Here is a 26,657-nt window from a genome sequence, read left to right on the forward strand (position 1 = left end):
GAGCCATTTCATCAACTTAATAATTACTAGTCTTGATGATTTTGAACAACTTTATTACTTAAAATAAATTGAAATAATTAATATTTTTATACCTATATCATGTCGAAATACATAAAATAAGTTTCGCTATACCTTTCCTAACCTATATTCACGAACGAAAGCCTCTGATAGAAATAGGCCAAACCTGACACCCGGAATAAGAGGTGGCTATTTATCTGGATTTCGACTTTGGGAAACTCATTTAAGGGGGCTTAATTGAAGTCATAGGGTTATCGAATAGATAGCTGAGTGGAATCGCTTCTAAGGTCAATTGGGTTCGAGTTCTAAAAGGCTGTGTATTACTGCCTTTAACGAAGAGAATCGGGTTACTGAGCCCTTCAAAAGTAAGTAATATTAAACTGAGAATATTTCAAAGACGTTTTGTAATTAATAATAACGGATTTAGAATGGAATTGAAGCTAGGAATGTTCAATGTATATAATGAGAATTCTAGTTTGATCGGCAGGTAAATCAAAGTTTCATGATAAAATTTGGTCATAAAATTAAAATCTATCTTTCTTCGGTTAACACATGTTCGGTTAACAAAAAGCCTTTCGGAAATAACTACTACCTTTCCTCATGTAAAACTTGGATATTTGAAAATGAAAAACAGTGCAAAAGTGGCATAATGATTTCAACACATTCGTTAGTCGCCCTACTAAAATATAATATTTATTTATTTATTTAAACTTCTTATACAATTTGTATAAAGGCGGACTTAATGCCTAAGGCATTTTCTGCCAGTCTACCTTGGGGTGATGCAGAGATTAAATGAAGTAGGTGTTTAAATTATAAAGGAGGAAAATTTAGTTGAGAAAAGGTTTACAAATAAATAACAATGTGGTCATGTGACTATACATAAATATAGATGAGTTCAATCCCACAAACATAGTTCAAAGCAGTATTTCATTCGAAAACATTACTGCATATTTATTGAATGTAGTAAATGTTCATAAAAACATGTTTCATGCTCGTATACCAGCCACTTTATGTGACGTATCCACGAATCTAATGGTTTGTTTGTAGCAAATATTTACGGTTTTGTAAAGCCTGATGTTGCAAAGGCTTATTTGTTTAAAAATGCGATCGCTGTACGATTTTTCGCTTTTGATGTACGTATAGTTTTGACTGATGTGGGTGAATCTTTTAACAAAATTCAGGCTTTTCCGTCTACAGTCTATATAGTCTAAATAGTCTGTTTATTTTAGGCTTGAACATAGTTAGGCTATTGATATAGGACTCTTAGTCGAGCTTTCAAATGCGTCAAGTAAAAAATTCTTATAAATTCACACAGATTTGTATCTCAAATATTTTTTTTTAAAATCTATACGTACTCTCACAACAAGTTATAATTTTACAACATGTTTTTGCACAAATTTACCTCTGCAACATAATTTCTTTGTTTATAAACCACCTGAAAAACACATAAAACTCAAAGGTTACGATAGAAAACTTTGGCAATCAACGGCAATGGTGATTGTTATGGAACGCCATGGTGGAGTGTACTCGCGTTTTTATTTCAAGTACTTTTCTTTCCCCGTCTTTGTTGTTGACAGGGAAAAAAGAATATGTATAATATTATGTATTAATCTCTATGGAAATAAGGCAGAGTAACAATTACCTGTGCTCCTAGAACTCATGATTGAATTTTGATAATTATAGTTAGTTTTTGCAATGTTTGCTAATACACAAAAAATGTTTATTATCTTCCTATTAGTGCATATATTATTATAGATCAAATTATACTTTGTGAACAAATTATAAAGGTCATATTTGTGACGCAACTCTTATACTATATTGTATCGAGGGGTAGTTTTTACTTTCAACAATTTTCTTAAGCATTTTTATATGGATATGGACAATAATTCTACCAAAAATCTATGCTGGGTATTTACATAGATACTGTACTTTATTACCATTTTTTGCAGAACCCCCGCAATGTTTGCGTTGTGTGAGTGATACATCACAACCAAACTTCGGGTACGAAGCTTTGATATTACATTACAACGGAGAATGCGGCTTGTTTGACCATGATAAATACGAAAATATTTACGAAATTCATATCACGCATAGCAGAAATAACAGGACGGCTAACACAACACGGCGGGGTATTAAAACGAGAAGTACGTAGTGACGAACAACATGAAATTTGAATAATCCACCCGCTTCCCGCGTGGACAACAGAGGTACTATGCGATTTATGTGGGGGACGGGACTGACGCCATCTTGGAAAGCATTTTGACGTAATATAATGGGTTGGGACCAAAGGTAGAGCATATTGCAGGCCCGGCAAAAAAGTTTTTTATTGATTCACCATGAAAAAGGTAAAATTATGTCATAGATTCATAAAACATGAAATATTTTCTTAATATTGGGTTTAAAAAAAAACCATCGCAGATAATTTAATAATCGAGCCCATTTTAAGAGTCTTAAAACTAAGTGAAGAAATTTAAGTACTTAACTGAATATTATGTGAGTACATCTCTCATTGTTACTATATATTTCTAGGTAATGCATACTAATAATAAAGTCATCGTCCAGTCATTTTATTCCATAAAGGTCAACCAAAAGTACAATAATGATTTCATAGTTCGATAAAATGTCTAACTAATTCAATAGTTAGAAGTCACGTCTCCCCCAGGCGGTCCTACTCATTTTCCCGATATTGACTGTAAATACACTGAGATATAATTTAATTTCTTTGTTGTTTCACCGGACCTTTCCCATTATATTACAGTTGTAGATAATAATGGCCGTTGTTCGTTAGTTGTGGTATATAGTTTTGTCCTATAACAAAAGATATTCGTATTTGAAATTGGATGGTTTATCGTGTGATCTTTTTGATATTGTTCTGTACAATACCCTTATTATGTTGTGTGTTGGTATAGAGGAAGTATAGTGAAATTAATATTCGTTTTTCTTTTTCTACATGATGTTTGTGGAGTTTGAAGGATTGTATGACGCAACGGCTAAAATGTGTGCGTTTGTGTGTTTTATGTGACTATCGTTGTCAGATATTTTTGTGTGGATCCCGTAGGAAACAAATGCCTGTAGTTACCTACATTACGATTGTACATCTAAATCAATTGTAGTTTTCTAGTCCAAAAACTATAATCAGAAACTCTTACAGTAGGTATATTAAAGTGTTTCGAAATTGTTCCAACTACTTTTATAAATACATGAGCTTAAGAAAAACAACGGAAATTCTTCTACCGTAAACGGAAATTCTATAAAGATTTATCTTAGAATAAACTGCTTAACAGCTCAATATATTTATTAAGCGTATGTTAATACACGAACGTTACCCGCTCGCTTAAACAATGAGGAAAGCTTAAGAAGCGTCGTTGACTGAACAAAGTGACTCACTCTCGACTTGAAATTTGACCTAATTTCCACTCTCTCGTGTTTACAGCGAAATCTAATCACGAAGGTGTTCTTACGGATCTGTTTTCTATTTCCTGTGTTCAGTAATAGTAGTTCAAACTTGGGAAAGTTTGTTTTCTTTTAAGAATAGTGTTTTGATATAATTTATTTTCTATGTGATGACTCAATGGTAGGTTAATACAAGTCATCCAGTGTATCTATTGAGGAATTTAAGGAGAAATTTCTAATGCTTGATTAAGTTTCATATTTGTCCAGTGCACACACATACATAAAAACTGTTCACTTTTCAATTCCTGTTCCCATCCAATATTTAGGTCGTATGAGTTCATTATTGAAAACAATATCAATCACGAAGTTCACCCGTAAAAATAAATAACAAAACTAAACTAAACCGGCGCCCAAATATTCTCACTTTCACAAATTATTTAGCAAATCTAAAAGGGTAGTTGGAACAAGTGGATCGCGAACATTTACTATGATCCCGGGGCTCGACCGACAGGAGTTACGTAAATTAGACCCCCGGGACTGGCCGGCTGACACACTGAATCACATTACTGGCTAAGTGAACCGTGTTAGGATCACTGCACTAGCGCTGATAATCGCTGGACCGGTGTTTCGAATAGTTCGCTTTTGGGGAGGATATTGACTGAAATTTATAATGTTCAGGATAAAATAGAGCGTGTAGCAAGTACGCGCAATGTGTGATTGTATTTATTGCTAAGAAATGTTGCAATAAACGGAAACTGTATAAAATTTTATGTGCTTAACGTATTTTTTCCAAATCCATTTTTTCCATTTTTTCAATCCATTTTTTCCAAACATTAAACCATGATACTATGCGAATATTATTATAAGATATTCCCAGCAATCAATTTCACTATTATTTTTCTTTAACGTACCTATAACCCAATCACATCCCCACAAATAATAACATATTAATATAACATTACCGGAGAACACAATCACCATCAAACAGAACACAATAATTCAATACATACAGTAATACGAACGTTCACAATAGCTCTCTGCTTATTCATGAAGGAGGCTACATTATCGAACATATTTTAATTAAGCCTAGTAATTGGAACTGATATTGGCAATCAGGGTTAAATGGATTAACTCGGTGTCTTAGATGTGTGATTTGCATGGCGATAAGATGACGTCATCGTTCAGTTCGAGAGTAATAAGGTATTAATAGATGAGGGCTAATACTTGATTGGGTCTTAAGCTTTGGGTAGTTTCGGATCAGTTAGAAATGTATTCATATTCCACATATTATATATTATGACATAATATATATTATTGTATAGGAGAGGGCTTTTCCCAGTATGGAAGAAATTTTTCTTTCTTTTATTAGGAAGTAAATTTGATTCGCATAAAGGATTCATTAATTTTATGACGACTAAATTCGATTAACGTTATTGTAAAATAATGAGAAGTCAATTTAATGACTGTACCAGAATCTATTTATGAGAGTTTGTGTGTCATTCTTTAATGTACCTATAGATTGTAAAGTATTAATATTTCACAAGTACTTTATTTAAAACTTTATGTATCGAAGTGATTAAATCAATAAATATTCATGTTTATAAGTGGCCACAACTTAGTTTCTAAACAAAGTCAAGAATACAAACTAAAGTAGGGATAGTCGATAGGGCGTGATTGATGAATATTTAAACAAGTATAGACGATTATTAAACGATAACTTATAGGTTATTTAAACGTTAAAATAGCTTGACACTATTTCGATATGAAGAAATAAAACTTCAACATTAAAACTTTATCACGTCTCGTAAAAAATTCTAAAAGCTCAACCAAACACGAAACACCAAATATGAAATGACATAATTTGAACCATGTAGGAATAGAACCTACGACCCCCACAGTGTTGGTTTCCCTTCCTGTTGATCTTTGCACTTTTCAACTACTGCCCCTAAGATACTGTCTAATAATCTACAAAAGTGTATAGTGTGAACCATAAAGGTCTCGAAAAAAAACAATTTTAACATTCGCAATGAATTGGCCATACGATCGGCGTATTACCCCGTCTAAGCTGGGAATGAAGTCAACAAATTTACGAAACAACCCCAAATATTTTCTCCGTAGCAATCTTGAGGACGGTTTATTTAGATTAGCGTCTCGTCAACTGATCCTCTATATTCATGACGAGCTCTCCTCGACACTTTGCTTCGTGTATAACTTGAACGCTTCAAAATACAACTATATATACATATATTATTATGACTATAACAATATAGATAAAATTTAAGTGTCTCTATGTGATCTGAAAGTTACTAGCTACTTGCATTATATATTATATATGTTTTTTTTTTATTTGATAACTGTCCGTCTACCGTATTTTTTAAATAACATATACGATTTTAAACGGAGTTTCTTTATCAGGTGAAGGGGTTTCTTTCACTATTGGTATTAGATTATTAATGTTAGAATTCGTAAGTTCTTTTACTGTGCTTTATTACAGCAATGCTTTTGCTCGATTCCTTAAAATACGCAGTATGGAGAAAGTAAACGCCATAAAACGTGAGTGAAACAGGGAATACAGCTAGTACATTTATACCTACTCGTATAATACAACCGCGCGTTCCAGGGCAATCATCCCGATACTTTGATATTGAGCATTCATGCGTTTCAATGTGATACGACCCGCTGTATTAGAACCGAGTTTGTGGCGTACGTTGCCACGAATAAAGAGGAATTTTGTCGATTATGTCTATTACGTTTTTGAAGTCTTTTAAACCAATATTTTACCTTCTATGGGAAAATATTATTTTATTGCTCTCATAAAAATAATGAAAATACATACTGATATTGTAGAAGCAAAGCAATTTTCGCTATGCCGTTTTAACGTCCTATCAAACCGATACACCTATTGAGCTTAAACAAATACAGCCGAAAAAATAGGCTTGTTATCTTTTCAAAAGCATGATATAATACGTTGTTCTACAGTCGGTAATATCAAGCATCGAGTTTGGCCTTTTAAAACATCATTTAAATAGCTGTTACTATACCCACTAGAGACGCTTATCAGTTTTTCATATAGTCGATTGGTTCTCGATTATCTATAGTGGTAGAAAATTGTTAGCCCCCTCTAGCCGATCACAAAAAAACTAGTAATGTAATAAATGCTTGCCGACTTTACAGACAGCAAGCAGTAAAAGAAACAAGCAATATCATATCAAAATAGCCCTCTCAAACTCGCTGAAAAGACAAGAGTCAATTATAAAGATTTGTTACAAGCAAAATTTGACTTAATTGACATTGTTTTCGTAAGACGAGGATTAATATTGTCAACGCATTTCGGAAATCTCGTTACAACTTAGTGAATTGGCTCTTTGGAAGCAATTTCAAAAATTGTTAGATCTGTTGGGGCAGCTTAGAGGCTTGTTATATTGTACGTTAAATTCAATTTTACTCCTACAAACATTGTTTTGAAAATGAGCCCATTGGAACTGTCAAAGTGTTTGCTAATCACCAAGAACCTAATATCGCTTGTTAATAACCGTTATTCTGGAATTGAATAGGGTATATCATCAAACGATTCTATCTCAAGATTCGCCACAAAGCCAGTCATCTACTTGCTATATTACAATAAGCGCGTGACTATCTGAATTCTTAAGGAACTATAAAAGTATGCTGTACCTTGATATACAACTGCGATAGAACAAATGTCACCTAGAAGACAATAAATAACACCTAAGTATAGAAAAGCGATAAACGAAATGACATCTTATTTACTTTTAGTATGTTATTAGGCAGATGAAAAACGTATGCATAAAAACAAAGCCTTGTAAAACAAAAAAAATGTAATGACAAATTGAAACGACACAGCACATTCAGCCATAAACGACGCAGGTGTGGAACTCAAATTGAGATTATCTTTTACGCGGCCCCAGCTGATGAGGAAACGTATTATCATGAGAGCATTGTGTATCAATCTTTGTGTTTGCTATAATAACGTAATTTGGGAAGATAATACGAATGAGAATATCTCCTGAGTCGCAGTGACAAAAGGGAGTATGTTTGGACCCCTATGTCTTTGCAAAAACGACCTTTACTGAAGCTGTTTTTGATATCATTTGTTTAAGGCCTTGCGGGACCATATAATGAACGTAGTATACCTACAAAATAAGACTATTTTATAGATAGTATAATATAATTGTTAAACCGTTTTCATATCTTACTCATTGCGGAATCACTTGAAGTTTAAAGTAAGTACCAGCTAAAAACAGACATGAAATGGATTACAAAAGTACTGTCAGACTGTCAAACAAGCATTTAGCATCGCATTCAGTTGTAACAAACAAATCACCAACAAATCAGATTACAGTTTTGTGACAACGAATACAAAATCCAAACAATTGAGGCGCAAAAATCACGCCCAACAATACAAAACAATCAAAAACTTTACAAACGAAGACACAAATTGTTAGTGCGCGACGCTTCAATAGGCAATGAATTTTAACGAGCTACCGAACGATTCGCAGATATTATAATTGCTTAATTAATTGTCAAATTGGTGCTCGATACGGCACTATTTTCTTATCGGCACAATTTATAGGCCTGTTATATTGCTGTTTGAGCTATTTGTGGCACTATTCTAGGCCTGATTTATGGGACAGCGTGATACTGAATGATAACATCATTATATCTTCATACGTTTAATTAAAACGTATGTCCACGTACATTATCTTATCAATACAGTATTACATACGTATTTTTGAAATGCCAATTACCTATACATTGAGTAAAATGTTTACTTTATACATTAAATTCCAATCGTTTCTTTTATATCTCTAATTCAATGCCACGCAATCGTCCTACAAAAAGTCTATTTCGAGCCGATGTCAGCTATTTTCGTGAGAAAGAGCCTTCCAAAAGCACATTTTTACGTAACCTTCTCAGTAATAGCGTAGAGACAGAACAACAATACACTAGGGAATCAATTACAAGAAGGCAGTTGTTTATTCAGCTGCAAAGACATATCAAACGTAGGGTAATTCCGGGTAACGTCAAGGCTACGGCTATTAATATCACTCGGTGCGTCATTTGTTTGGATTACGGAGATGTTTTTGGGACCAATTCCTTCATCCGACGGCTCTCTTTAAGGTTAAGGTAATCCTTTGATTAAATCTGAGGAAACGTTCCCATTTTTATGAACGGTATTCGTAATATGCAAACATGTTTGTTTGTGACAGAATTTATATTTCGCTCGGATCAGCGTTCTGTGGATGAATGGGGCGGAAATGTTCGAGTTCTGTCTGTGAGATATTTTCACACGTGTTTTAATATACGGAATGATTGATCAGGGTCTTAAATTATAGTAAAAAAACGTTTGTCTAGGTGCATAACTTATACATATCGATCCAAAATATTTTAATTATTTTGACTGAATTTACCGCAAGTTATGAAATAAATAGTCCTTGTAAACATTACTTTATTATAATTACATAATGTGGTAAATTCAACCTTTGAATAAAACAAGGGGCCTCGTGACCAGCAGTTGGAAGCGCTACCGACCGCGGCAGTCTATCTAAGGAAAGTGGAAATTCACACTCTTATGATTATCACAACAAAACAAAAAATCGATAAAATCCACAACATCGTGAAAAAGGCTGAAAGAAAACGAAGGATACGCAAAAGCGGTACATACAGGACATCAAGTAAGGATCTAGCAAGTGTCACTACGTGTCACTAATGAGATAGGGCACAAGTGGAGATGGCGGCATGTACCCGTGACCTGTGAATGGCGATCGATGTACTACAAGCCGAACGATGAACGTTGCGAGGTGTGAAGATAAAGCTAGCAAGGTTTTTTAAAGGAAAATTCTGTACTAGAATGTTCACATTGAAGAGAAATGTTATTATAATAAAATGTTTATCTAGGCTTTTTATTCTGCGAGCTCAGTAGTCTGATTCTCTATGTCTATCGAATATCGACTACCGGCTATTTACCGGGAGTGTTTTATATTATATTTGTATTAATGCAGTACATTTTCAATGTCATACTCTCGATACTAAATAGTAGGTACCGTCTGTAGAGAATCGCGCTACTGCAGTACATTTTTCTACAGCCGATACTATACAGTATCAAACGTTTAACATCTAAAATGTACTTAAAATATTATGATTTATATATATTTTCAGTAGTTAGCCAGTTCTCGATATTGCCCATAAAAGCAAGAATAGCAAAGAAATATGAAGCTAATTAAGTGGCAACAACGCCCAAATTAAGACCCCAAATCCAAATAGATAGTTTTGTCTACAACACAAAAACGTTTTCAAATAAAAATATTTTGGACAGTTCGCGATTTACAAGCCCGTAAAATTTCAGCCTTTTTATTATTACTTCAGCATAATGTACAAAGGTTTTAGAATTTTAATTCGGCTAACATTTTTCGCTATCTGTACAGCCAAAAATATCCGAGTTATTTTTAGTCCCACCACAAAATCCTTGCTTTATTTTTAGGACAGGATTATTTTATCATTAGCTATAATCCGTAGATGTACGTTAATATAGCACACTCATTTCATAATAAGTATGTGTACTTGAAAACGTTTAAGCAAGGCTTCATGTTTCACGTGGCTGAACGATGTCGCCGTAATGAAGGTTGCCACCTAATAATTGAGTGTTTCCACACACCTTTCAGAAGCGAAATTGTATGTGAAAACCACTCTTAGTGTTATACAAGTCTACAATTAAAAATAAACATAATTTATACAGGTAATTATTAGGCATGGTGTAGTTTAATTAAAATTTATTTATTAATAATATAAAGTTCCGTATTGTAGACTTTCAACTAATTGCATGCAAAATAAAAAAGCAAAAAAAATATTGCACAGAGACAATTCACCGAATGTGCAACAAACAAAATTTTCACTTTCAGCCAATCGGATTAAAAACAGTGACGTTACGAATGGTACAAAAAATTCTAAACTACAGAGTAAACGCAGTTCGATCGCAGTATTGTGTCACGTTGTAAGCACTATCCACTCTATCCAACATGAATGTGTAAAAATGGTACAAAAACTACAGGGTGTTTTTTTCCACGCATCCGTTGCAGATAGTGGGCAAAAGCAAATGTTGGCACACTGATCCCCGAGGCTTAATCAAACTCGAGTGTAAATAACAAATAGCGAGGGAATCGACGCCTCTTCCGATCTACAGCAAAAATGGAATTACTATCATATATCTGTAAATTACGTAGGAAAACCTAATAAAATAACTGTGATTTTTGCTGTATTATTTCCTCTTTGTTTCCGAGTAGAGTAAGATAGTACTGTGGAACGCCCACTGATGTTGCGATATTTTTTCCCGTATGTACTCAGACAGAAGTTCAAATCTCTCGTTTTATTATGAAGAAGCTTTTGCCCGCGGCTTCGCTCGCGTGGAATTCGGTCTGCCAGCGTAAGTTTCGTTGCAGATAATTTTTAATAATTGTAATACCTATTTTAATCCAAAAAAAATAATGATAAATAACAGCTCCCAAAAGAAAATTAAAAGCGGAGTATGCATTAAAAACGAAATATTTGAAACATTAATTTTACTGTATAGGTATACAAATAGAGTTGTACGCGGAACATGGCAACAGATTTACCCGTTTCCCGTATAAAGATCTGATAAGCAAGTTTAAGCACCAACATCGTTGCCAACTGCGCGATTGCGTGTTCTTTGCTTACACGTTGATTAAACGCCATTTACAAAATTTATCTGAAGCAAACAAATAATACTTCCAAAAGAAAATTACTTATTTTTTTCAAGTGGGTAGTACTTTAGAACATGTATATTAAGATAGTAGGTGTAATGGAAAAGTTCTAGAACAATTTATGAATCAATTTGGTTTTATTTTTAACATGAAAGCGTGGGAAGAATAATGTTTTATTAAATATTATAGCAAAGAATATTGAGTTCTTCTATAGTTTCTGTTTTCAAAATGAAATTATATGAAAGTTTAAGTTACTAAGTAACTATTTAATGTAATTATAAGGACCAAAGGTACATCTTTTTCCAGAACATCCATGCTCAGCGTATGGATGGTCCATTTCTACCAAACTATGTGAGATGTTATTTTCATCTAGGATTTATTGGTTGCAAGGAAGCTAAGAAGTGTATACTGTCAAGTCCGGTTTAGCCAGCGTTTCGTTTTACTAGATTTTCTGAGACATCTTGAAATCCCCTTAGTCACTTTAAATTCTTGGAAATATCTAGTTCTTAGATACAGTTCCAGTACTCGTTCCGATGAAAGCATTTCTTTGCTATTTCATAATATACAAGGTTTTCTATTTTAATTTAATGGTAAGTAATTTTGTTTTTATAAAATAATAATGCTTTAGTTGAGATCTTAAAGTTTTTAAATCTACTTTTTCTACCGATTCTTAGCTCAGTGATAATTCAATGCGACGGCCTCCAAAGCGCAGTGGCTAAAGTGGTCGCCGGGTTGTGTATCGGGAGGTGGTTGGTTCGATTCCCACACGGAACAAGTATTTGTGCGATCCACAATTTTAATAGGTGTTTCGTGTTTGGTGTATTTCGTGTTTGTTGTTGGTATATTTATTAAAGTCCCCGCGATACAAGAGCAATTCTTAGGTGCGGTAGGTAGACAATTAGTCTTATAGAAAAAAAAACAGTCAGAAAATGGGTCCTACAAAATTCATAGTTACATAAATGATACAGATACAGTACCTACGTAATAGTTACACATACATTCAATTTAAGTGTTAAATTTAGCACAGCTTCTATTCAACAATTATTGACAGAAATATTTAACCGTTAACATTCGCAACAACTAATTTACGCTTTACGCTCGACATGTTTGAATTCCTAAAATTAATTCTGTTTAATATCGCTTCAAACTAATAACTGGGATATTAATGGCTATTGAATATAAATCCAATTTATTTCAAACTAGCTGACCCGCGCAACTTCGCTTGCGTCACATAAGAGAGAATGGGTCAGAATTTTCCATGTTTTTGTAACACTTTTTACTGTTACTCTGCTCCTATTGGTCGTAGCGTGATGATATAAAATATGTTTTTTTTTTCACGAAAAATATTCTCAAAATTATTTATATCTCTTAGTATAACGAAGTCGCGCTAAGGCATATCCGCCATTAAAACAGTTGCCATGACAACGGAATATTGTTGATTCAATGTCATTACAATATTGATGTTTCGCGACTTCGTTGAATTTTCTGAATTTTCCCGGGAAATGCGTAATTTTTCCGGGGTAAAAAGTAGCCTATGTCCTTTCTCGGGTTTCAAAATATCTCCATACCAAATTTCATGCAAATTGGTTCAGTAGTTTAGACGTGATTGAGTAGCAGACAGACAGACAGACAGACAGACAGACAGACAGACAGAGTTACTTTCGCATTTATAATATTAGTATGGATGTTTTGCCGAATACAAATTACTGATAGCTCCATTGTAATGTTGAATTATACACGATTACTAAACTATTAATCGTTATTACTAATTCGCAATACGCAAATTAAATTAATCTTGTCAAAGTGATGAATCGTTTTCGAGTTTAATTGATTTTAATTATTAAAATAATAATATGTACTTATTCGTTGAACTTTATACAAAGTACACAGTTGATGTTCGCTAGCAAAAATTTTCACAATGTTTATTAATTCCAATAAAAATAAATGTTTTAACCAAATTTCCCGTGAAAATCATTCTACATTTATACATAAAATGACGCCTTCCCACAGGGGTAGGCAAAGACTAAAGACGCCACTTGGTACGATCCTTACAAACTTCCCTTATCTCATTCACATCCATACATTTTGTCATACAGGACCGCCAGTTACGGGTATTAAGCATATTAAAAATAATACAATCTATAAAAATATTTCTGTAATTCAACGATACATATAGAAAGCGAAACTGTACGAGACATAGTTGACAGCATACAAGATAAACTAGCTCATGAAGCAAGAATAAAGTCCACATTTTACTAAACAGTTATATAGCAGTACAATTGTAAACTAAGTTCTTTGTCGTAGTAGCCGTCACGACTGTCAGGTCAATTAACAATGCAGCACTACCGCTGATATAAATCTCTTTAAGCACCTACGTTGTTTGTAAACCCTAAAGCTACGTCACCACAAGCCCGGGCATTATTCAAGAAAATGTTTTATTATAATCCGGGTGAAGACCGGGAAACGGTACCAACCTCTCTTGGACCCTCAAGGTCGGTACGTTAATTGGAATGTAGACCTGCCCGCAATAATTCCCTTTGAGTCTTTTTTTGTCGTTCTTAAACTCAAGAATGACGAATGAAGCTATCGAAATAGAATTAGGCGGAATAAAAGCCTCTGAATCTATGTGATAAGCAATATTTTATAACTTTTAAAAGTAAAAGTTATTTAAGGTTTTGTATAAAACTTTTGAAAGTAAAAGTTATTTAAGGTTTTGTATAAAACTTTTGAAAGCTAATTTATGTATTGACTTATTTTATTGGAATTATGAGGAGAAGTGGTTTCTGCTATCGTAACGCGTAAGTGTTTATCAAAGTTAAGTTAGTATAACTCTCATGTGGCTACACGAGAGTAGTAGTAGTCCACTACACCGTACTTTAAAGGCAAACGGTATATAATATTCTACCATAGTCTCCCAAAATATGACCTGACCGAAGTTTTTTTGTTGAGTTAAGATCCAACGTTTCTTGTCGTTTTCTCTCGCTAATCACAGTTCAATAAGAAAGAAAAGGAAGAAAATGTATGCCCTGTGCGGAAGCCGTAAACACGACGTTGCCCGATAAGATGCTACGAGCTACGCAGCTGTTACGGCGCTACTCCTCGACGTAGCGCTACGACTATGACTTTAGGCCGAATACAGCCCAGGCATCACAACCTAAAAATAAATTTTTCTGTTCATAAATCTAAACAAAAACAAACATTATTTACAATCAGATAAACGGCTGTTACATCCCAAAAAATGCTTGTACCTGTAATCAAATTCAGTTAAACTGTACGGGACTGTAAGCGCACGTACAACATTTTAATTCTAAGCACGATTTTTCGGCTATTGAATTTTTTTCTCTTTTGTTCCACAAACATTGGCATTTAATTTATTTGAGCGTATACCTACCGCTGTATCAGAGTGTATCGTTTTGTTCACAAAACAATACCCCAGCGATTTTAATTATACAGTTTAAACGTTTGGGTTTTAATGGAACGATTGTATTTTTCATTCAATTATGTTCATAAATTACGCTCGCATTATACAGATTTACGTATTCAGAAATATGAAACTTGCTAAGCTCCTAAATAAGCTGGATATTTCTATTTTAGCTCTCACAATTAAAAATACTTGGAATGCCGAATGTGCCGTGTACTTAAATACGCGTCGACCTTTGGGAAACCCTTTCGACATTGTTGTTACCTAAAAATATTCACACGGGAGTTATTTATTACTTAACAAAGAGACAACAAAGGGATGAAAATACAAAAGGTTTACGTAAGTGGCTGTGTCATTTCTTGAAAAACCCCTATGACGAAAATTCTTCTACCTTACGTTATACCTATATCCCAGTAGAATGAAAGTAAATTTATAAAAACATTTACAGCTGGCTACTTACTACTACTGGATAAGTATTCGATTAGATCAACAAGTGGAATATTGACATTTATTTTTTACACTTGCAGTTCTATAATTATCCATCAGACACTTCTTTATAATCTTATTTTTTTATTATCTTTCTTGAAAAGTTCCATAGGCCATCTTACGTTAAGCTACGACCTACCAAAGCGAAGTAATCATCATAAACACAAAACAAATAGCTAGGCTCAGACTATTGAAAAAATAAAACGCTTTTTATTATAACAGTATGCAAAATATGACGAAATATTTTCATGAACGCCACCCACTATTATCATAATCCGTAGCTTCGTGAAATTGTGACGATAATCTTGAAAGTTAGGCTTTCATCGCCTTAACTCTTGCAGTGACTGTAATATTGTTACAGCCTTACCCATATGAGTTACTTATTGCATATTACTGTACAAGTAATTTTACTTTGAATGAAAATGTTCATAAGCAACTAGCTAGAGTATCGTTACTGTAGTCTTTGAAAAATACTGCAATTTTGCCATTTTATGGCGTCAATTTGTATTTTTTATAAGAAACAACTAAAGTCCAATAAATATGAAACCGGTTATTTTCACTGAGTCTAGTTTTAGGTATGTACCTTTGAAAGGATTGATTCAAGCCTCAAGTTCATTTAAACCTCAAATCTTATAAAAAAAATCTATTTCGGCTAGTGTCTTGTTCTTGAGGAAAATGTTCTTGAAAAAAGTGTTCAATTTCGTAATCCAGTGTGATCGATTTGAGTGCCAAATCACAATTCGTTTTCTTTTTCCTATCTATCTATCCATGCCTCCTCACTTATTGTTACATTCCATAATAATAGTAACTAAGTTTCAAGTAGGCAAGTTTCTTTATTTCATAACTGCGTCATACATTTCGTTCGTAACTATGAACGTTATGCACAATTCTTTTTAAATCTTGCAGAGATTTCTACAAGTTTCATAAAAATATCACTTTTAGAGAGACATCTAATTTACTACGGAACGAAATGTCATGCTCCCGGGAAAATGTACTGAAACTGTAGAAAAAAGAAACTTAGATTAAATTTATTTTCTACAAAATTCTCGTATAGTAATATCTTGAACAGTACTTTTGAAATGTCATGCATACTATTCATATTTAATTTGGTTTTGAAGAAAGGTTTGCTAAAAAAATGTCAAATCGTAATAATTTTCATAATAACAATATCTTCCAATATCAGCCAACCCTAATTTCGAGAGACCTAAATCTAAACTTTTCAATCAACAATCCAATCCCTTCATAATACAACAACCCAACTGTTCAACAAACTCAAATTATTTATGGAAACTGTATTCAAATTGAAATGGGCTCAAAATAATCAAACATTTGTGAACTCAACATTTATTTAAAAATTCGTGACCTCTGACACTTTATAAATACAGATCTGTAAATTCATTTCATTATTCATGTCATTCATAAGAATTTACGGTAAATTACATTTCAATGGACTGCGTATTATTATGCCTTCAAGGCTAAAACATCCCGCGAGGGTTCACCATTTCACCCCGAGATCAAATGTATTATCTCACATTTCACATTTACGTTATATTTTCCGCCGAACCTTCATACACTTCGAAGATTTTTCGTGCAAAACATACGAAATTTTGTTACTGGTGAAAATGTAAAATACCTTATTTACATGTGCTATATTTATCGTTATCCTGTCTACGTTTTCCTAAAGATGTATCGCATAGTTATCGTTTTTACTATGTAAAGGTCTAAAACTATCTCAATGACAGTATATTCTGATAGGAGGTGAGTGTAACGACCTTCTTCGGGCACAATTGTTGTTCCAAGAAAAACCCAATTTCATTTTGTAGAATTCTACCTGTGTTTTTTGTGTCTCCAGATCGAGGTCTGGTTACGCAACCCTTTGAAGAGACTGGTATAAATAAAAATGTATACAACTTTTAGTAATGATAAATTATTTTTGTTCAAAATATACGCCGATGCTCTTTTAGTGACTAGAATATTGACCTCATCAATTGAATACGTCATGGATTGATGCGTATTAAGTCGTGCGATTACATTCTGTAATCCTCTGGAGATTGTTAATAAGATGTATAGGTATACCGAGGCTGACTTGACTGATCTCATGGCAACACATTTTTCGGAAAACAATACAGTACACAAAATCAGAAATTAAACATTTCAAAAGAAAATACGATTGTGATGGCTAAGTGATCCAAACATGCACCTCCCACGCAAGCGTTCGATGGTTCGAACACTTGCATGGCATCAACAACAACACATTACTGACCCACTCCTAGAATGAGATAAGGGCTTAGGCCTCGAGTCCACCACGCCTGACAAGTACGGGTTTTACGAATCATATCCATTATCAAATATTTATCAAAAATACTGCACATTTTTCATATTGCCGACATATTAATTATGCAGCTCTCAACTTAACAGTTCGTAAATTTCTCTCACGGGATGAATAAAAAAGTCAAGCTTGAACAATGGACCTTCTGAGTTATGCTTTATACATTCAATTTAATGGCGTTTTATACCAGGAAGTAATTAATGGGTGTCGTTAATAATAATGACTTTTGGCAATTAATCGAGGACGTGCTAACTATGTAATGTGAGTTCCTTTTGAAGATGTTACTTTGATTTTACGACTTGTTACAATGTTGTGATATACGCTCATGCTGTTTTTTATACAGCTATTCGTGAGTTACTTTATACATAAAAAAACCCCGTAATCTTCCGTTTCTTGAGGTAAATAATGTTTATCTATACTTAGTTTTAGCAAGAAAAATTTCGAAAGAAAATATTTGCTTCTATTCGGATCTGCAGTTGCAGAGACTGCGTCAATCATCCAAGCTCACAAATTTCAGATGTCTATGAAAATTAAGCAAAATCTAGCAAACTAGATTTTCTCTGGCCGTTCGACTATTTTATAAAACCCAATCTGCACCTCGTACCACCACATCTAAACCTGTTAAAAAGTCATTTCTATTTAAGCTAGTGTATTATCCACTATCCAGTTATCAGAGGTATTGCGGTACAAACTAATCTACCGAGAGATAGTTGCGAATATTATGCGCTATAACACTTCGCTTACGGCAATTAGCTGAGCTACAATTAAGCGAAAGCACTTTCGCAATAATTGAAACTATTGGGCATAATGTTCTGTTCAATTGTTGTACACACTGATATAATATTGTAGCTTATCTGAAATTATATTCTGAATATTGATACGAGTTAAATTGTTGATAGGGTATTAAAATTTATTATTATTATTATTATTGTGGTGAACGAAGCAAACAGTATTATAACATTATGTAATAAAAACATTAAATTTTTAACACTGTCACCAATGAAGCTTCAAACAATGAATTGCACTCAGCGACAAAAAGTTAACAAAACGAATGTTAAACTAAGTTAAACAAAAAAAATGCGAGAGTAAGTTGCAAACATAACAAACATCATCTCACAGTTATTCTAGATACATGATTGTGTCAATACTTGTAGAAGTTATTCCGCACTGGTACGTAAAAGAGATTTGAATTTAGAAAAAGTTTCATGAAATATGTCAATATTATTAAACTTATTATTATAGCAGCTGCATGCTCTTATAATAAATCTATTTTTACCATATGAGGTTCTTGCAAAAGGAACGTCTAAAACTGAAGTACAGCGTGAAGTTGGTCGCCTACAACGTAAACCTATGTTAAATAAAAGATAAGAGGATTCAGTTAAGTTGTTTAAAACTTTGTATAGGAGAGTTATGTCATTGTGTAGACGGCGACGTTGTAGTGAAATTAAATTATTGGAATGAAAGTTAAAATTAGGATCATTGCAGTTTCTATATTCCAGATGTTTAACAAATTTATTCTGTATACACTCAATTCCATCGATATGAACATTGAAATGTGGATTCCAGACGGTAGATGCATATTCAAGGTGTGATCTTACATAACTATTGTATAGTATCATGTATGTATGTTTCTTTTTAAACTCTTTACCTTGTCTAAGAATAAATCCTAACATTTTGTAAGATTTAGTAATAATATGATTATAATGAGATCTAAAAGTTAGTTCACTATCGAGGATCACACCAAGGTCTCTTACCTCATTGATTCGTTTAAGATTAGTGTCAAAAAGTTTATAGTTAAAAATTATGGGGTTCTTTTTTCTTGTAAAACTGATTATATAACATTTATTAGTATTCATAACTAGACCATTTAATTTGCAATAATTACCGAGACTATACAAATCGTCTTGGAGAACTAGAGAGTCAGAGATGTCAGTTATTTTCCTGAAAATTTTAGTGTCATCGGCATAGAGTAGGCAACCAGAACTTTTAATGACATGAATAACATCATTAATAAAAATATTGAATAAAAGTGGCCCAAGATGTGAGCCCTGAGGCACACCGGAAGTGACGGGAGCAAAAGTGGACGTATAACCTTTAACAGTGACTGCCTGTGTTCTATTTCTAAGGTAAGATTGAAGCCACCTCAGAAGGTCTCCATGAATACCAATATTAGCTAACTTGGTTATGAGAATAGAATGGGAAATTTTATCGAACGCTTTGGAATAATCCGTATATACGACGTCAACCTGATAACCTTCATCCATTGTTTTAGTAACGAGATCGACTAATTCACATAAATTAGTCTCAGTAGACCTATTAGAAACAAAACCATGTTGATTTGGAATAATAAATTGTCTAACTTTAGGATAAACTGAATCATAAACAATCTTTTCTAAAAGTTTAGGAATGAGAGACAGCTTAGATATACCACGGTAGTTTGTGACGTCACACCTATCACCTCCTTTAAGTATAGGTACTACGTGACTCTTTTTCCAACGGATAGGCATTACTCCTTGTGTTAAAGATTGGTTAAAGATAATTGATAACGGAAGAGCTAACACTTTATGACAACTTCGTAGAAAGATGGGCGGTATACCGTCAGGCCCAGGTCCTTTCGAGCAGTCAAGTTTTTTTAAATATGTCTCAGTAAGTTGAACTGTAATATTAACTGAAGCTATGTCGACTAATTGATAACTATTACTAGAGGAAAAGTTAATGGCCATATCATTCGAAGGTTCAAAGACAGAGGTAAAATAGGTATTAAAAAGTTCTGCAATACCAGCACCATCAGTGGCGTTGACATCAGAGAGATATACAGAACTCGGGAATTCACTTGATTTCATTTTAGATTTAATGTAAGACCAGAAGTATTTTGAGTGAGTACTTATTCTATGTTCTGAGCTCTCAATAAATTGGTTATAGCACGTAGTTTGAACGTCTTTTTGTAGAGCACGAAGTTCGGAAAAATGGTCGTAGTCAGCCTGGCGGCCATAAACTTTCCATTTCTTATGGGCTTTTAGTTTTTGCTTGATAATTTGAATAAGTCCTTTAGAATACCAAGAAGGAAAACGTTTAGTGGAGGAAATGAGCTTTGAAGGAACATACTGTTCTATTACTGAATTAATAATGCTGTAAAATGTGTCAACTGATTTTGTAATGTCTGGCAAGTCTAATTCGTTGTGCCAATCAACATTTGATAAAACAGTATTTATAGAGTAGAGTAGAGTCATAATCAGCACTATGAAATCTACGAATAAAGCGAGGTGCAGGGGGCAGGCACAGGGTCTCGCCATTCACCGTACAATTAATATTCAAAGCGGGATGATGTTGTATATCTTCACCTGTCAACGGGTTCGAACAACGTTGAACATTACACGAGAAACTGGAAATAATTAGGTCTAAAAGTCTGTTATTATTATTGAGAATACCGTTAAACTGTTGTAAACCAGTAAAACATAAAAATGAATTTAAATTATACTCAAGATTACTAAAATTAGGATTTATAAGCGTTAAGCTATTGGAACCATCATGACTGTCTGACCAATGTCCATTACTAATATTAAAATCACCCAGCAACATACAATAGTCAGTTGTTTTATTTAAAACTATATTAGATATGTGCTCAAATAACGCCAATTGGCTATTTTGTTGTTCAACACTATGTGGAAAATAAGCACAGAATACCCTGAGATATTTTAACGTCGGCATTTTGGTCAGGACGATGCTAACGTGCACGCATTCAGCACCGGGCAGCGCGGGCGGCGCCGCGGCCGCGTCTCGCTCATCCACACACAGCGCGCGGCGCACCGCCACTAGCACGCCGCCGCCGCGGCCGCCGCCCGCGCGGTCAGCGCGGTACACCTCATATCTCGAGTCAAACAACTCACTATTAAAGAAACCCGGCAGTAACCATGTTTCAGTTAAACAAATAATGTCATAGTCATTTAACTGCACATTATTGAGAAAATCGTGTGTTTTTGTTCGTAATCCACGAACGTTTTGGTAGTAGATTTTAATATCCATAAATAATGTAAAAAATAAGTGAATAAATCTTATTATATTTTCTAGCAAGCATAAAAGGATATGTAAGCTTACCAGATTTACAGTTAGGAACTAAAATTAACAAATAATAATTGATGATTTTAAACAACTTAACGTAAAGTAAAATTGTTATCTCAAACGCTGTACTTTGATGTGTAATTTTATAATTTAAGCGAAACCAACTGCTACAATAAGCAAAATTGTAATAAGCAAATATAGTCAAATGATTTGTTAACAAATTACAGTACGGAATAACTACTCTCGACATCGACAAAATAAAGAAAATATGTAATGTAATGCTGTTATAAAACTTGTAACATTTTATAAATTTTATACAGAATAAAATAAAAATAGAAACGTAACAGAAAATCTCTCGCTCCGAGAATATTATAAAAAATAGTAAGTAAAAGTTAATAGTATCAAACGGACGAGACGAATAAGTACAAACCCCTATTTGATTTTTTTTAAACATTCTTCAGTATTTATATAAATAATAGGTGAATCAGGCTTTCGACGTACCATGATGGAACAGTTACGAACCCAGCACATTGAGTAGTTTTTCTCACGAGCCAACTCTTTAGCACGACGCAGCAGATATTTGTTATGACTTGTTAAGTGGTCGTTTGCAAATATTCTGTTACCAGTCTTATACCCCAGCTCCAGCGTGTTGAGATCTTTTTTCTTACGCAAAGACGACAGGAAATCGTCCTTTTTATATCTGTCTTGAAATTTCACGATAATCGGTTTTGGTTTCTTGTGATCATTTGGCGACTTAACCGCGACACGCGTAACGAAATCTATATCCGTAGAAGGGTTAATCTCAATGTTACATAACCGCGCCAGTTTGCTGATAATCTCGAGAAGATTTTCATCCTTACTTTCGGGGATGCCCACGATCTCAATATTGGAACGGCGAACCCACTGGTCCTTCCTATGGTTGTCCTCAATCATGTTTTTCAATTGTTTATTCAATTCTGTAGTCTCAGATTTCAGACTCTTACATTCGGCTTCCAGTGACGAGATTTTGCTACTTTGAGAAGTGATGGTTAATTTAACGTCTTCATATGTCTTATTAAACCAAGTCATAGACTCTTGAAGTGAAGAAACTTGTTGATGAAGAGATTTAAGTTCGTGCGTAATTAAATCACTGATTGTTGTTTTCATAGAAGATATAATAGCGTCAGTGATCTGTTGCTGCATAGACATAAGACATTCTTCGGTAACATATTGACTAGACGAGTTACCTGTTTGTCTTTTTCGAAGTGTAACGTTAGTTTCATTCTCTTTAGCATCGGTGGGGATGTTCGTTTTACGAGTAGATGTTTTGGAAGCGGAGGCCATTATACGTTATGTACGTAGGTAATATGTATAATTTTGCACTAGGTATTTCAAAAGAATTTGAAGATCTTCAAAATCCAAACTGCGAGTGAGTAAACATGCAAAATGGCGGGCAGTGAGCGGTCAGCTGTTGTTGTGTGCAAAGCGTGCGAGAACGAGATGCAAGGAGCCGTATGCGCAGGAGTGAGCGAGATGGCAACGCGATGCACTATGACCGGCTAAATGCAGAGCCCAATGCAGTCACAACCAAAATTTTACTGTGGTTAAAACTGTGTATACACCAAAACTATTGACTTTCAATGGCACCCAGAGTTCAATTTCACTAGTAATAGACACATTCACTATGCAGGAGTGTTAATTAGACACCAATTATAGTATTTTACCACGAATTAGAACACATAAAAACGGAGCGTACGAAAACGTGCAATTGTCGCAGAGTGACGCAACGAGAATGATTTATAATTTTCCGTCGGTGATACACTTAAAACACTATAGGCTATGTAATTTTTGTTCAAATAAAAGGTATCTTATTTTAAAAGTGTTAAACATGAGCCGGGTGCTTAGACAAGTTACGTCATACGTATCGTCTCTAATTTTCTAACACTTAAAAAAGGACGTTTACAACAATCTGTCAGATGGACAAAAAAGTTAAATGAGTACCTAACTCTATTTTTCTAAAAATTTTATTTCAATTTCCCGACACTTCTATATTGAAAGATTGCTACATTTTTCTTGGAGTTGGTGATACGTTACTTTTTCTTTTATTCACAGGTCAGCTCAAAACATAAAGCAGCATTGTACCAAATAGTCATGCCTGTGTTCCTAAAAGCTCCACAATCACTATAGCAGCAAACCTTTTTGTTCGGACGCTTTACGACTTACGATAAAAGATACGGGACCCTTTGACGAAGGCAACAGATGCGAGAAACCATCCAATATACAATTTTAATACTGCTGCAATACTTTCTCGCTTTTTAGGGAATCGCCGATAAAAGGGGTGTGTGATCGATCGGGTTTCAAGAAATCTTATTGAACACTTGATCAAGATTACGATGGGAGGTTTAACCGACCAATAAATGGTATTGTTTCTTTAACAATCGAATATTATAGCTTTAAACGTTTATGTGTAGAGATTCTGGAAGGAAAGGAAACATAAAAACACTTCATTAAAATCCTTATCCTGCCGGACTCGGCCTGACTGGACCTTTTGAGTTATTCTCCTCGGGGTATATCTTTCAACGTCAATGCTTTATATGAAATAAGTTTGATTCATTTACCAGATGTATGAAGGTAGCTCTTCTACTTATCTTAGTTATCCTAATTAGAGCCAAGATAATATTCAGCGTAAAAACAAACGTGGTAATATAAAGGGACATAAAAATGTAGAAGAAGAAATTACTACAAAAATATAGTCCTATTGTGAATAAAACAAATAGAACTATGACATACTGCTATAAAGACTAGGTAATCAAGCTAGGTACAACTAGTTGACATACATAGATACAGATCTTATTTGTACGTAGGCACAATAAACAAGTAATTACTTTTCCGTATTTAGCCAACACAAACCGCATAACAGAATAGGCGCCTAGTACTAAGAACAGGTATACATAATTACTTGCTCTAGGAATGAATCTGTAATAAATATAGTTTTTAATCGATCGAAATTACTTTGTTGTTTGTAACTTCTAATTAATTCACATAACGAAAGATATTCAGTAAAAATATACTGATGTTACCTACATATGTAGGAATATGTTACTTTGCATTGCTTACTCACGGTCAAATACTGAAACATTACTCGTTTATTAGCAAAGGCAAGTTTCACGGCTTATATACCTGTCAAAACCAAAAACCTTTGGAAAACCCACCTGATAGGCTAACCAATACTTTTTTTTAAATGGTGAATCGAGTCTTAATCTGTTACCTGTTTCATTCGTAATCTAAAGCGACAGAAGCACTACTTAAAATTGAATAACGTTTCAGTTTTGGATGTTAGCTCATTGCTTGAGATATCTTCAGAGCTCTGAGTGTCCGCCTTTATGCCAGTGAAGTCTACCGCAACACAATACACAAAAGTCTTTTGAACATCCCAAATTCCATACAACGCGAAACTTTGCTTTTTGCAAACAAAAAAGTAACTTCAAAAGAGATGCTGTAAGCAAGAATGAGATCAAAGTGACATCGATCGTTCTTTGTAAAATGAAGCTTGTAGCACACATGACGAGTTATCAAACAATTCACTGTATCACCTCAAGGCATACAATATTCTATGTATTAAATTTTCCAGTGAAAAGTAATCAGCATCGCCGCACAAATGGTTAGACGTCAACCAGCGGTCAGCGTCAAGTGCGGCATCGCGTCCCCTTCCCTATATTATTTATTTGGTAGCGCTGTTGTGCATGCAGGTTGATGATAGAATGATATGATGACAATTCTGACCCTTTTCGAGTGTATATGTGTGCGACAAGCTTACAGAGTAAAGTGGAATGATAAATGAATGAAGACTGAGATGTATGTGAAGGACAACTGCGAGTGGATGGAAATAAAAGCAAGTTGATGTTCTGGTAATCATAATTTATTACACGAACGCTCAGATGTTTTTCCTTAAGTGTGAGAGCTTTGAAGTGACAAGGATATGTAGTAGTTTTATTTGAATAATAGCGAATTTTATGCAAAATATTATGGGTAAGTATTTAGTTGTTTTAGTAGAGCTTGTATGAAGATTTTTATTTACTAAAATAATACGTTAAAAACTAATAACATGAGCAACGATTTTTTGTCGCTCGATAACCTAAGCTATTGAAATGTCAAGCTTATAAATAGGTTAAACAGTTAAAATAGTTGTATAACGGATAAAATAATTTGTAAAATAATTTACAGCGTAAGGTCAACGATCTCAAATTCAGTTAGCATCTCAAGTTCACACATTATTGACCGAACTCGGCTATTAACTGCAAAAGTAACGGTCTTTAGTCCTTACAATGTACAAGGTTGAGAAGGTTAGACAAAGGTTGATGTAAAGTTCGGGGACCCAGACAACCTGAGTCCTACAACCTTTTTACAAAGATGTGTGGATTATGTTTTTTCAACGAATTTCGCATACGTTTATCGTAAGCTTTTGATCTTGCATTATGCAAACTTGGTTATCTTTTGAATTGTGTTCATAGATATTTTTATTTTACGTCGGCGTCGGTTAAAACGACATTGAAAGCGTATCTATACTAATATTATAAAGCTGAAGAGTTTTGTTTGTTTGTTTGAACGCGCTAATCTTGAATCTACTGATCTGATTTGAAAAGTTCTTTGAATGTTAGATAGTTCATTACAAGGTTATAGGCTATATATTATCACGCTACGACTAATATGAGCGGAGTACCAGAAAAAATGTTACAAAAACGGTGAAAATGTTCACCCATTCTCTCTTAAGTGACGCAAGCGAAGTTGCGCGAGTCAGCTAGTATTTTAATAAAATTTGTTGTACGCGAGAAAATCATTGTTTAACGGTCGATATGAATATGTTATCCATAAACAGATTTACCCATTTTTAATTCAATTTTGCAAATCGGTCATATAACGTATTTCAACTGTAGATGGGCAAATTTATCCTTGGCATCTGCGTACGTGAGTCATATCTGTATGTAAACCGAAATGCGCCGGAGTGCTTCTTTAACGTTACACATGCGAACATTCAACGGAGTAACGTTTCTTAATGATAGTAGTTGCGACCGCCAATAACTAAGGCCGCAGGTTCTCTTCCCGGATAGAGGGAAGTGTTACAGATTTTTTCAGATTTCTGTTGGAATCATTTCAATACAAACTCGGAGTGTAGTAACGTGCTGAGTACAGAATTTGCAAACCATCGCTAACACTTTCAAGAATAGAAGGCTTAAAA

The 26,657-nt window shown here is 34.1% G+C and overlaps 1 protein-coding gene across 2 annotated transcripts in view; it reads right to left on the reverse strand.

The window, feature by feature from the left end:
• Window positions 1-26,657, reverse strand: part of LOC142972249 (uncharacterized) — a 139,026-nt gene that overhangs the window by 111,307 nt on the left and 1,062 nt on the right. The gene's annotated exons all lie outside the window — the stretch shown is intronic.

Source organism: Anticarsia gemmatalis, chromosome 4 (assembly GCF_050436995.1).
Source record: "Anticarsia gemmatalis isolate Benzon Research Colony breed Stoneville strain chromosome 4, ilAntGemm2 primary, whole genome shotgun sequence".
NCBI classification, from domain to species: domain Eukaryota; kingdom Metazoa; phylum Arthropoda; class Insecta; order Lepidoptera; family Erebidae; genus Anticarsia; species Anticarsia gemmatalis.